Source organism: Nyctereutes procyonoides, unplaced genomic scaffold (assembly GCF_905146905.1).
Source record: "Nyctereutes procyonoides isolate TBG_1078 unplaced genomic scaffold, NYPRO_anot_genome, whole genome shotgun sequence".
NCBI classification, from domain to species: Eukaryota; Metazoa; Chordata; class Mammalia; order Carnivora; family Canidae; genus Nyctereutes; species Nyctereutes procyonoides.
In genome coordinates this window covers 70540917-70553877 of record NW_026575146.1, presented here as the reverse complement: position 1 = coordinate 70553877, position 12961 = coordinate 70540917, and the positions used below count along the sequence as shown (strand labels likewise).

The 12961-nt window shown below is 38.3% G+C and overlaps 1 pseudogene; it reads right to left on the bottom strand.

Annotated features, from left to right (window-relative positions):
• Window positions 1-8011: 8011 nt before the first annotated feature.
• The window catches only part of LOC129500082 (zinc finger protein 91-like), a 64092-nt pseudogene continuing 59142 nt past the window's right edge, over window positions 8012-12961 (bottom strand).

The following is a 12961-nucleotide window of genomic DNA, read 5'->3' as shown; positions in this document are numbered from 1 at the left end:
TATTTATGTTGAACCCACTACAAAATATTTTAGTGTCTATGTGTTTTATACTCTGAAATTGCAGAACGGAAGCCCTCCCCCAACCTCACAATTTGTATGTCTGAAGGTCAAACTATTACTGACTGGGGGTAATTCATGGGCATTTTTAAACTTTATTTAGATATTTCTCATTATACAATTGGTGATATGCCTACGTGTATGTTTGCTATCGCTATCTTAACCAATTGCAAGTATTTAGGAGGTCCTAAAAACAGAATTCTGTTTTTAAAGTCTGAATTTCATTGAGCTTAACTGGGCTTTCTGTTTAGGGCGCTAGAAGCGTAAAATCAAGGTTTCCACATGATCTCCTCCATGGTCACAACTGGTGCGTGGTATCCTCAAGGGAGACAGACGAAGTTGAGTCTCCCTGTTTACTCAAAATTTTATCCGTGGTCCTTTACTGCCAATCCAACTGAAGGAACTACTAGGCATTTTATAGAAGTAAGGTTATTGCCTAATGGCTGGAATTACAAACTTGACAGTTTTGAACCAAGTACAAATAAGACAATTAATGAGTAGGAGAATGAATTAGTGACCTCCAAATGTACCTCTACAATATCTACCACCCCCAGCTCCATCCCTCCCTTCCTTCCCCTTTATCCCCCAATGTGACCTTAAGGTCTTCACCTCTGTGACCTTTACATTTCCGTGAAAACTCTTTCTCTGCAAAGGACTCTCCTAGTCTTCATTGCTCTTCTAAGTCCATGAAGTGTGTTTCAGACCTCTATACCAATAAACCCTTCTTGTCTGATTCTAGAGCTCTCTTCCTTCCATTGTCCCAAGAACCTCCATGTATTCTTTCTTCCTCCTCCAATGCCATTTGTCCCTTCCCCACCCAATTCCAATGATTTTAGCCCATTTATCGTGACTCTTATGTCCATTATCAATATCTGACCCATCATTTAACAGAATCCTTAGTTTCCTCATGACCCTAAACTCATTACCCACAACCCTACACTCCCTGACTTTCTCATGGACCCTTTGGCCTACTGATGCCCACTCTTCTCCCAGCTCTGATGATCCCCCTCCACCCACATACACTCTGTTCCCCAGGCATCATCTGTTCTCCCCATCCTTCATCTCTCGTTGCAACACTGAACACTCCCAGGACTGCATTCACAAGTAACTATCCACTTTCCACCCATATGTTCTTTGACCCATCTCAGGCAATAAAGTCTGCATATGTCGTTTACCCAACCTTGCCTTTGAACTCCCTTTGCCCATTAATTTGTCATCCACTATCCCCTTCTTTCTCATGATTTCCTTTACCTTCTCATTCCCTTAACACACATAGGCCTCATACCCTTAATGTCCCTGCATACACGTACCCAACCTTAAAATGTGTAGTGCACTTTAACCCCTCAGTGACATTTAACAACCTAGTGCTTTTAGCCGCGTTCCAAGTTAAAGAACATGTCTCAATGATGTTCAAGTCCTAATCCTCAGTGCCTGTAACTGTAACCTATTTTGGGCAATAGGATCTTTGCAGATGTAATTAAGTTGATATGTCATACTGGATTCAGGTAAATCCCAATTCAATTCCTCTTGTCCTATTGAGAAGAGGGAAGTTTGTTTATTATTATTTTTAAAAAGATTTATTTATGTATTCATGAGACACACACACACATAGAGAGAGACAGAGACAGAGAGAGAGAGAGAGAGAGAGAGAGTGAGAGAGAGAGAGAGAGAGAGGGGCAGAGACACAGGCAGAGAGAAGCAGGGTCCCTGCAGGGAGCCTGATGTGGGACTCAATCCTGGGACTCCAGGATCACTCCCTGGGCTGAAGGCAGAGGCTCAACCACTCAGCCACCCAGGCGTCCGAAGAGGGCAGTTTACACACACAGTGCTGTGTGATGAAGGGACAGTGATGTGTCTACTAAGCCAAAGAAAATCAAGGATAGCTATAGTCCCCCAAAGTTAGAAAGCAAGACTCAATTCTTGAGACAAAAGGTGGCCCTGTCAACAGCTTGGCTTCAGATGTCTAAGTGCCTCCAGAAGTGTGACACAATAAGTTTTTGGGTTCTTTAGCACCCAGTTGTAATAATTTGTTACAGCAGCCCTAAGAAACTAACATGGGTCCTATCTTCTCTTCCCTTGTGGTTGTGTTACCCCAAGCTCCCAGACTCTGTGCATCTCATTTATCCCTGTGCACTCATTCTTACCGCGTGCCCCGCCCCATATCACTGCTTGTCTTCATGCCATGTACCTCAACCTAAAGTGGCACTGCTCATTACTCGTTCAGTGGCATATATTGTGAATATGGTCCTTGATGACATTATGAAGCAACATTGTTAAACATCCTCCCAGAATTCTTATTTTCTATCTTCTGTGCTAGTGCATGCTTGAAAATGCTGTATATTCTCATACATGTAGTCACATATTCTAACTTAAAAGATTTTGTGTAACTCTTTTTAGAAGCTATTTGCATTTTTCCATTTTGCTTATATTAAAGTTTTACCCCAAAAGACCATACCATTTACTAGACAGCCAATTCTAGAGAACATAATTACCTGTATATTTCACACTTGATGTTAGCCAAAAAGCCAAGAAGCGATTACCTATATATTTCAGAGGTGCTTTTTCCTACTCACCTATGACTGTCTTCAGATTCTCAAGCTTCACCATCCATACTGCCTTGGGTCTCTAGCCTGTGGCCTTCTTTGCAGACTCCAGACTTGCCAGCTCTCACAATCATATTAGTCAATTCATTACAGGAAATTTATCCTGCTCTCTATCTATGTAGAGACATATAGATAGATACATATCTATTTCTATATGTAGTAAGCCTATATCTTATCTCTGGTTCTATACAAATATAGATTAAAAATATGCATAGATGTGTGCATATCCATTCCACTGATTCCTTGGAGAATCCTACCATAGATGGTAGTGTCCATACATTTTTTCCACTCAAAATCAACCTGCTGAACTTAATTAATGTTAGTTACTATGTTTTATCTTCCTTTATTTTTTTTTAAAAGATTTTCTTTCTTTATTCATGAGAGACACACAGAGAGAGGGAGAGACACAAGCAGGGGGAAAAGCAGGCTCCTCAAGGGGAGCCAGGCGTGGACTTTGTCCTGGGACTCCAGATCACAAGGGAGCAGAAGGCAGACACTCAACCACTCAACCACCCAGGTGTCCCAATATATGTTATGTCTAATTTGACAGAACTTCTTTTCCATGTGCTTCTTTGAAAAATTGTTTTACTGTATTATCACAAAAATTAAAAGAGAAAGTCAAATGCCAAATTCCAGGTGAAATCTTCTGTGTGCGTGTATGCACATATGTGTGTGTTTAATTAATACCTGAATGTATGCAGTTTTTCATATTTGCCATTAATACGAAATCTTTTATAAGAATTTCGTATTTGAGGTTCCTTTTAAACAGCTTTATTTGGTATAACTTACATGCTGCAGGGGATCGCTGGGTGGCTCTGCGGTTTAGCGCCTGCCTTTGACCCAGGGCACAATCCTTGAGTCCTGGGATCGAGTCCCGCATCGGGCTCCCGGCATGGAGCCTGCTTCTCCCTCCTCCTGTGTCTCTGCCTCTCTCTCTCTCTCTATCAAAAATAAATAAATAAATAAATCTTTAAAGATAAAAACCAAAAAAACTTACATGGATAATTTATCCACCTAATGTGTACACTTGATAGCTTTTTAACCAAGTCACATGTAGGTACAAGCAAACCATTGTCAATCCTAGAACATCTCATTACCTCATAAAAACTTCATACTCTTTAGCTGTCACCACTCTCATATTCTTTCCCGTATATCTAATTAGTAATCTGCTTACTTTTTCCGATTTTCTTACCGACTATTGACATGACATTATATGTTTAAAAGTGTACAATTTAACTATTATATATTGTTAATTATAGCCAACATATATTAAATATATACACCAGATTATCTACTCATCTGACAAGAGACACTATTTCCAGGTCCTGGATATTAGGAGTAATGCTATTGCATGGTCTCTATTTTTCACGTTTATAATTTTTCTAGTTTTGTACTTGTACCTGACTTCCTTTCATGGCACTGTCATAGGAAAAGATGCCTGATACGATTTCAATCAAATTTATTAAGACTTGTTTTGTGGCCCAATATAAAATCTATATTGGAGAATGTTCCTTGTGCATGTGAGAACAATGTGTTTTTTGCTGTTGGTGGAACGTTATAAGTCAATCTGCTAAATATCATTGAAGTCTGGTACTTCCTTATTGATTATCTTGTCCCATATTGAAGGTGCACAGTTGAAGTCCCCTGCTATTGTACTGCTGTCTCTTTTTCTGTTCTTGTCTGTTCATTGTTGCTTATATATTTGGGTACTTTTATGTTGGGTACATAACTATTCTAAAGATTACATCCTTTTGTCAAATTAACATCTTCATTTATTTTATTCAGGGAAAGTAGGTTATATTTTTTTTGAAAAACTGTGAAAGATTACTACATATCAAATAAAATTCGTTTTTAAAAGTAGGTGACTCCTATGTTTCCAACCTTTGACCAAATCGACACCACAATGTACGCACAAAAGTATTACGTAGCTCAAGGAGCAAAAAAGCAATAATCAGAAGTAAATGTCCTCTTAATACAGACACTAAATAAATACACAAACCTACAGCTTTAATACAAACTCGTAGGTACATGTGCTTAGCCAGCTTTTGCCAACAATAAATGAGTAAATGTTTTATTTTCAATAAATGTACATATAGTGTATAAAACCTTTAGTCACTTGTAGTTAGTCTAAAAATCAAAGCATAATGTAAGGTTTTCTTAAGTGAAGACATACATTTCAGAAAGAATCCAACTTGAACTAAAGTCACAATCAGAAGCACTGTAAAGGTAACTCATATAAAGCCTGTCATTTGCATTGTATATAAAGAATAGCTGCCCAGGAATAATATCAGGAATCTTACGAAGGGGTATTATGATAACCTACCTGAAAGGACAAGTAAATTATTTGGAGACTTTAAATAGCAGAGAACAATGTAAATTAAATTACATGTGAAAAAATCTGCAATGTAATAGCCAGAGATTAGAAAACTGAGTAAATACTGTGGGGAAAAGATCGATTAGCCCATACTAGCTGGTTTCAATGAATCATTGGCTACTTCTTCCAGTAATTACCAAGATTATCATTGCAACAATATTTTTCCACACACACCAAAATCTGGAAGCAGTAATGCCTTCTCAAATTGTCATTTAGTGTTCTCTTTTTCCCAACCTCGAAGCACAGGAGTAGGTTTTTGAATATTGACTAGCATTTAGGGGACACAGGAGATATAGATGTTCATCAACATTACATAAGCTATAATTGATGTACCTGGAAAAACACCACCAAAATTTATGATAAAGTACATTGTTTTTCATAGGGGTAAGTATTACATGAGTTATAAACAAACTGTAGGAGTCCTACCAAAACTAGAATGGGAGAAATCTTTTTTTCCCAAATGCACCATAATTAAAAACACTGCACAATGTAACCCCTTTATTTTATAATGACCTGTGCAGTGTCTTACTAGCCTTTGACTTAAAGTCTACTTTGATTGATGTAAGCATACCCATCCTCATTTCATCTGGTTTCTATTTGCATGGTATATCTTTTTTCACACCTGCACTTTCTGCCTGAGTGTGTTCTTAAGGCTGAAGGAAAATATACTTGGGTCCTCTATTTCTTTCCATTCAGGTATAACTTTTAATTGGAGAATTTAGTCCCTTTATATTTAAAGTAGAGATTAAAGTATTCAGTTACTGTTGTCATTCTTTTGTTTCCTGTCTGTTTTAGAAATATTTGCTCTCTTCTTCATTTGCTATTTATCTTTGTGATTTGGTGATTTTCTGTGGGTGTATACTTCGATTTTCTCCTTATCTATTATGTATTGACTACAGGTTTTTACTTTCTGGTTACCAAGAGGCTTAAAGAAAGACCTCTTTTAACAGTTGATTTTAACTTGTTAACCACTTAATTTCCATATAAAACTTTTTCACACTTGAGAGAACTCTTAAGAAATATGAATTTCCATGTGTATGCCATCGTAGGGAAGACTTATCTACTCTCTTTGTGGTATCTGTGCTGATTTCCTCATTGGAACCACACCACCTGATGTTGAGAATTCAACTTATAACCATTGCTATCATCAAGATTCGTCAGTATTTTACAGGACTGCCACCTCTTTGTCCTTAAAGACCAACTAGCAAACCATTTATTTAAACTATCCACAAAGTTTTTTAGTTTTAATGAATGGAGAATGATATTCTGAAAACTTATTTCATGGTAACTTACATTAATGTTATAACCATGAACAGCATCTTCATTTAGATATTCTTCATATATTCTAAATCATGTTGTTGTTCATCTTCAATGGGAAATGAGGTCTGCATGAGACCCACCTAAGGAAGAAGGGCATCTCATCTTTGATGCAGCAACTCACCATATAATTTCATATACCAACTAGGCATCCATGAATTTCCTAAAGTACAGAATGCATTTAATGTACTAGTCACCAAGCTCACACAGGGTCAGTGTAAAACAAGCACATCGAAATTATACCTTTGCAAAAATCCATCCCTTGTATCTTTTGAAGCATAATACATTATCCTCACGTTTAACTTGTACTATTCCTTGTATTTGATGTAGAGTACTGTCTAAAAAGGGTCACTTATATACTGCTTTCTATTGATTTGTGACATTTATTGACATTTGATGTTCAATAAGTACATTTCTAAATATTTATGTCTTTCAACTTACTTTCCTTTCTGTAATCTCTGATGTTTTCTAAAGTCTATATATAAAAACAAGGTCTTTCCTCATTCATCTCTTTGTAGGTTTTGAATCTAGTACGCATTTTGGGATATTGATTCAGGACTGAATTCCAGTTAAAGGAACTGCAACTTTTACACTTTATGGTTTCTATCCTGTATGATAGCTATGATGTTGAGTAACTCCAGAGTTCTACCTAGAGGTTTATCTAGATGTAATGATGTTGTAATGATTTTCCTCAGATGGTAAGGCTTGAGTACTGGGTTAGTGTGCTTGCCAAATCTGTGGTATTTGTAAAATCCTCTCCGCTATACATTTTCTGATCAGGAATCACAGTTTTCCGTTGTTGAAAGGCCTTGCCACATTCTTTACACATATTTCATTACTCTCTTATGAATTACCTAATGTGGAGTAAGAGTTGAGCAGTACTTACAAGTCCTCTCATAGTTGCTTCTTCTGACACTCCTGGTGCTACTTGTGTGCTGTCGTTGGGGACCTGGTACTTCTGAGAAGAGGCAGCCGAGGAGATTCTGGCACTCTCAATGGCCAAAGAAAAACCCAAAGAAGGTATCAAGACTGAGAAGAATGATCATATTAATTTGAAGGTGATGGGGCAGATTTGCTTGCAGTGCAGTTAAAGATGAAGAAATGTATACCGCATGTAATAAACTAATGAAAAACTATTGTGAATAAGGTTTGTCAATGCAATAGGTCACATGATTTGATGGGCATCCAATAAAGGAGACACACCTGCACAGCTGGAAATGGAGGAGAAAGATACAACTGATGGGTTCCAGCACTAGACAGGAGGTGTCTACTAGAAAGGGAACCTGCTACTTTACAACTCTGCTCCTCCAGACCAAGAAGGGGTTTCCTCTGTTCTTTCATTTTTTCCTTCCCCATTCCTGTATTGGACATAAGATAACTGTGTCTCTGCACAAGCATATGCTTTAAAAAAGAGAAACAAAAAGAAATGGCCAATGGTACAGTTTGATCAACATCAAGAGATAGGATGAGGGGAAGAAGTGGTTCTGTGAAACTACTCTTTTCCATTAATGCTGTGATTATTCAGCTCTTATTGTTACATTCCATGAGTTATTTTGTTCTCACAGTTTGACAACAACAATAAAACAACATAAAAATCCGTGCATACCTTGTTAATATTGTGCCCAAGATTACGTCCGAGAAACCACCAAGGAGCCGACACTTAACCAACCACACGTGGGTTTATTTACAAGGTTGAGCTTGGGTTCAAGTGTACTCGACAGCGGCGCTGGGACTTGGACCCTGAGGTGGGTTCCAACTTAGTTTTATGGACTGGTCTAGGCAACCTCCAGAAGGGGGTGGAGGAATTTCTCAAGTTCTGTTTACATTCTGATATGTGGCTTTCAAAGGCATTAAGCTCTGTTCTCATTCTGATATGGGACTTTCTAGGGCGTTAAGCTGTAAGCTGTTTTTAACTGTAACTGAAGTAAGGTAAAATTCAGCTCTTATTCACAGGGGCCTGAGACGGCTGTACCTGTGCTAACGTTGAACTTAAGGTGGAATGGCCTTAATTTTCTCGGCCTCCACAGTTGGATTGGAGAATTTTTAAGTTTTTCATTCATCATTGTAAAATCAAGGAATATTTTATGTAATTTCGTTGTATACAGTTTTAGATATAGGACAATCTGTCTTACAGTAGGGATAAATTACTCTAAAAGAATATTGATCATTTTCCGTTGAACTCAAGTTTCTTGTTGCTTAAAAGAACTTAAAAAAAAAGTCTCTCACAATCCAAAAATCTTGCAACCTTGCTCTAGTAGGACTTCTTTGATAATGAGTAAAGGTTGAACAGTGATTAAACGGCCTCACCACATTCTTTATTTTTCTCTAATGTGAATTCTGTGATGATGAGTAAGGTGTGAGTGCTGGGTAAAGGCTCGACCACATTCTTTACATTGGTAAGGTTTCTCTCCAGTATGAATTCTATGATGTCAAGACAGACTTGAGTGCTGGTTAAAGGCCTTGCCACCATCTTTACATTTATAGTTTCTCTCCAGTATGAATTCTGTGATGATGACGAAGGCTTGAGTGCTGGCTAAAGACCTTCCCACATTCTTTACATTTGTAAGGTTTCTCTTTAGTATGAATTCTATGATGTTGGGTAAGATATGAATGCCTAGTAAAGGTCTTGCCACATATCTCACATTTGTGAGGTTTCTCGCCAGTATGAATTCTGTGATGTTGAGTAAGATATGAATGCCTAGTAAAGGTCTTGCCACACTCCTCACATTTGTGAGGTTTCTCGCCAGTATGAATTCTGTGATGTTGAGTAAGATGTGAATGCCTAGCAAAGGTCTTGCCACATTCCTCACATTTGTGAGGTTTCTCGCCAGTATGAATTCTGTGATGTTGAGTAAGATGTGAATGCCTAGTAAAGGTCTTACCACATTCCCCACATTTGTGAGGTTTCTCGCCAGTATGAATTCTGTGATGTTGAGTAAGAGTCGAGTACTGTGTAAAGGCCCTGCCACATTCTTCACATTTGTAAGGTTTCTCTTCAGTATGAATTCTGTTATGTTTAGTAAGACTTGAATGATGGTGAAAGGCCTTGGTACATTCCTTACATTTGTAAGGCTTCTCTCCAGTGTGAATTCTGTGATGTTGAGTAAGATATGAAGGCCTATTAAAGGTCTTGCCACATTCCTCACATTTGTAAGGTTTCTCGCCAGTATGAATTCTGTGATGTTGAGTAAGGGTCGAGTACTGTGTAAAGGCCCTGCCACATTCTTTACATTTGTAAGGCTTCTCTTCAGAATGAATTCTGTGATGTTTAGTAAGGCTTGAATGATGGTGAAATGCCTTGCCACATTCCTTACATTTGTAAGGTTTCTCTCCAGTATGAATTCTGTGATGTTGAATAAGACATGAATGAGTGTAAAAGGCTTTGCCACATTCTTTACATTTGTAAGGCTTCTCTCCAGTGTGAATTCTGTGATGTTGAGTAAGATATGAATGCCTAGTAAAGGTCTTGCCACATTCCGCACATTTGTGAGGTTTTCCACCAGTATGCATTCTGTGATGTTGAATAAGGCTCCAGTGCTGTGTAAAGGCCGTGCCACATTCTTTACATTTGTAACGTTCTCCTGTAATATGAATTCTCAAATGTTTAGAAAGGAGTGAGCGCTGGTTAAAGGCTTTCCTACATGTTTTACATTTGTAAGGTTTCTCTCCAGTATGAATTCTATGATGTAGAATAAGAACTGAACGAGTGTTAAAGGCCCTGCCACATTCTTTACATTTGTAAGGTTTCTCGCCAGTGTGAATTCTGTGATGTTGAGTAAGATATGAACGCCTTGTAAAGGTCTTGCCACATTCCTCACATTTGTGAGGTTTCTCGCCAGTATGAATTGTGTGATGTTGAGTAAGCGTTGAGTGCTGTGTAAAGGCCTTGCCACATTCTTCACATTTGTAAAGTTTGTGTCCAGTATGGATTCGCCTATGTCTATTTAGGGTTAAGCAGACTTTAAAGGTTTTACCACATTCTTCACATTTGTACGGTTTCTCTCCAGTACGTGGACCGTGATGTTGAGGTAGTACTGAGTCCAAGTCAAAATCTTTGCCACATTCCTTACAAATGTCACTTTTCTCTCCACTATGGACTGCCTTATGTATACTTAGCCTTGATGCTTGACAAAACATGTTCCCAGGTTGATTACACCTGAATGGGTTTTTTCCCACATAAATTCTCTGTTGATCATCAACATTGGAGGACTGGCTAAGAGCACTCACACATTCATTATGAGGATTCTCTCCTGTATTCATACTACTTTGTGTACTAAGGATAGAGTTTTGATAAAAGACTTCCCCACATTTACTACCCTCATGATGGTTCCCTAGAAGCTGAGTCCTCACACATCGACTAACATTGGAGCCCTGGTTAAATGTTTTCTCAGATTCACTGCATTGAGCAACTCTGTCTCCACTGAACAGGCTCTGGTAATTTTGTAGGATCGACTCCTTAGTGAAACACCTCTCAAATGGATCCTGTTTAGCACTTTGTTCTTCATTTTCAAATCTCTGATTTTTAGAAATATTCGACTGAATAGTCAATCCAATTCTTTTTTCACAAGGGTTCAAATAATTATTTTCAGCATGGACTAGGTAACTTCCCAGATTTTCCAAACTGTTGTCATTCCCTAAATATGTAAGTTTGAACATTTGATTTGAGCTTTTGTTTTCAGAAACACACTGCTTTGTGGAAGTAGCAGACTTAAAAAGGGAGGTTACTGAAAATGTCCTATATCCTTCACCATTTTGGGCAGGGAGATTCTTACTATGCGCAGATATCTCAGTATGGTTGTGGCCTTCATGATGTCTTTGATGCCCTTCACTCTCTCCATCATTGTGCCAGTCTATCATGAAGTGTGAATTCTCAATGGCATTATTTTTTAATCTACCCATTGACACTCTTTGGAAAGAAGCTTTGATGCTTGGCTTTGAGAGCAAGCTCTGGGTGTCACGTGAAGATATGGCTGAAAGAAATCAAGAAAGAGAAATGTAAAATTATTCCACTTACTACTCTCAGATGAATATGCTGACAACCACTAATAGATAACCTAAAAACCAGTCATAGAAAATCAGCAAGATGGCTCAGAAGGAATCATCAGGACTTTGTTCCTCAATGGGCACATAAACGAACACAGAATGTACTGACCACATAGCCTAATAGATACCTGTAGTACTGTCATGCTATAGTACAAATCACTTTTTTATATCTCAAAAAAATCAGGAAAGTACCGCGAGTCCCAAGTTTGCAAAAGGGAGAAAATTTAAAGATTAATACAAAAGGACAGAAGAGGAAACAGCAAAAACAGGAAAATATCGGGCAGCCCGTGTGGCTCAGTGGTTTGGTGTCACCTTTAGCCCAGGGTGTGGTCCTGGACCCAGATCAAGTCCCACGTCCAGCTCTCTGCATGGAATGGAGTGTGCTTCTCCCTCTGCCTGTGTCTCTGCATCTCTCTCTCATGAATAAATAAATAAATACTAAAAAAAAAAAAAAAAAAAGGAAATTATCAACAAGAACAGGAAGAGTTGGTTTTCAGGAAAGATCAACAAAATTGACAGACTTTTAACAAAATCAAGTAAGAATGAAAAAAAGGCCAACTAATATCAGAAGGGAAGTGACAGCAGACTGTATTAACTGATAGCATAAAAACACAAATAATAAGAAGTGACAAGTGATAAGTACATGTCAAGAAAGAGATACCAAAAATGTGTATAAATTTCAAAATAGATGTAAGATACCTGGATTTCAGGATTCCATTAAATATTTCCTGAAGAAATATTTAAAAAGTCACAATTGGTCTACAAATACTAAGTAGATGGAAAAAGTAATTTAAAACTTCCCAACAAAGAAAAGTCTTGTTCCAGATGAATTCACTGGATACTTCAGAGATTTATTTTTTTTTCTGAAGATTTTATTTGTTTATTCATGAGAGACACAGAGACACAGGTAGAGGGTGAAGCAGGCTCCATGCAGGGAGCCCGACACAGGCCTCGTTCCCCGGTCTCCAGGATCACACCCTGGGCCGAAGGTGGCGCTAAACTGCTGAGCCACCTGGGCTGCCCTAATTCAGAGATTTAATGGAAAAGTACTTCTTTTTTCTTTCTTTAAAGATTTTATTCATTTATTCATGATAGACACACACAGAGAGAGGCAGAGACACAGGGAGAGGGAGAAGCAGGCTCCATGCACAAAGCCTGATGTGGGACTTGATCCAGAGACTCTGGGATCACGCCCTGAGCCAAAGGCAGACGCGCAACCGCTGAGCCACCCAGGAGCCCCATGGGAAAGTATTTCAAATCTCTTCCAACATTTTCAGGGAGTGAAGAGAAGGGAAATTATCAAAATAGTCTCTGTGACTCCAGTGTTACCAGGTTGTCAAAGGCAAAGGAAGACTGTACAAGTAAAGAAGATTACAAACTACTACCTGTGAGGCGCAGTTATACAAAGTCCACAATAAAAAAAGCAAACGAGCACACTGAATCAAAAGCACGTTTTACAACACAATTAAAGGCAATTCTTCCTGGAATTCAAGGGTGTTTTGACATACGGAAAACTATACGTTAAAGGCTCCACATTAACAGAATGAAGATCAAAAATGGCAATCAT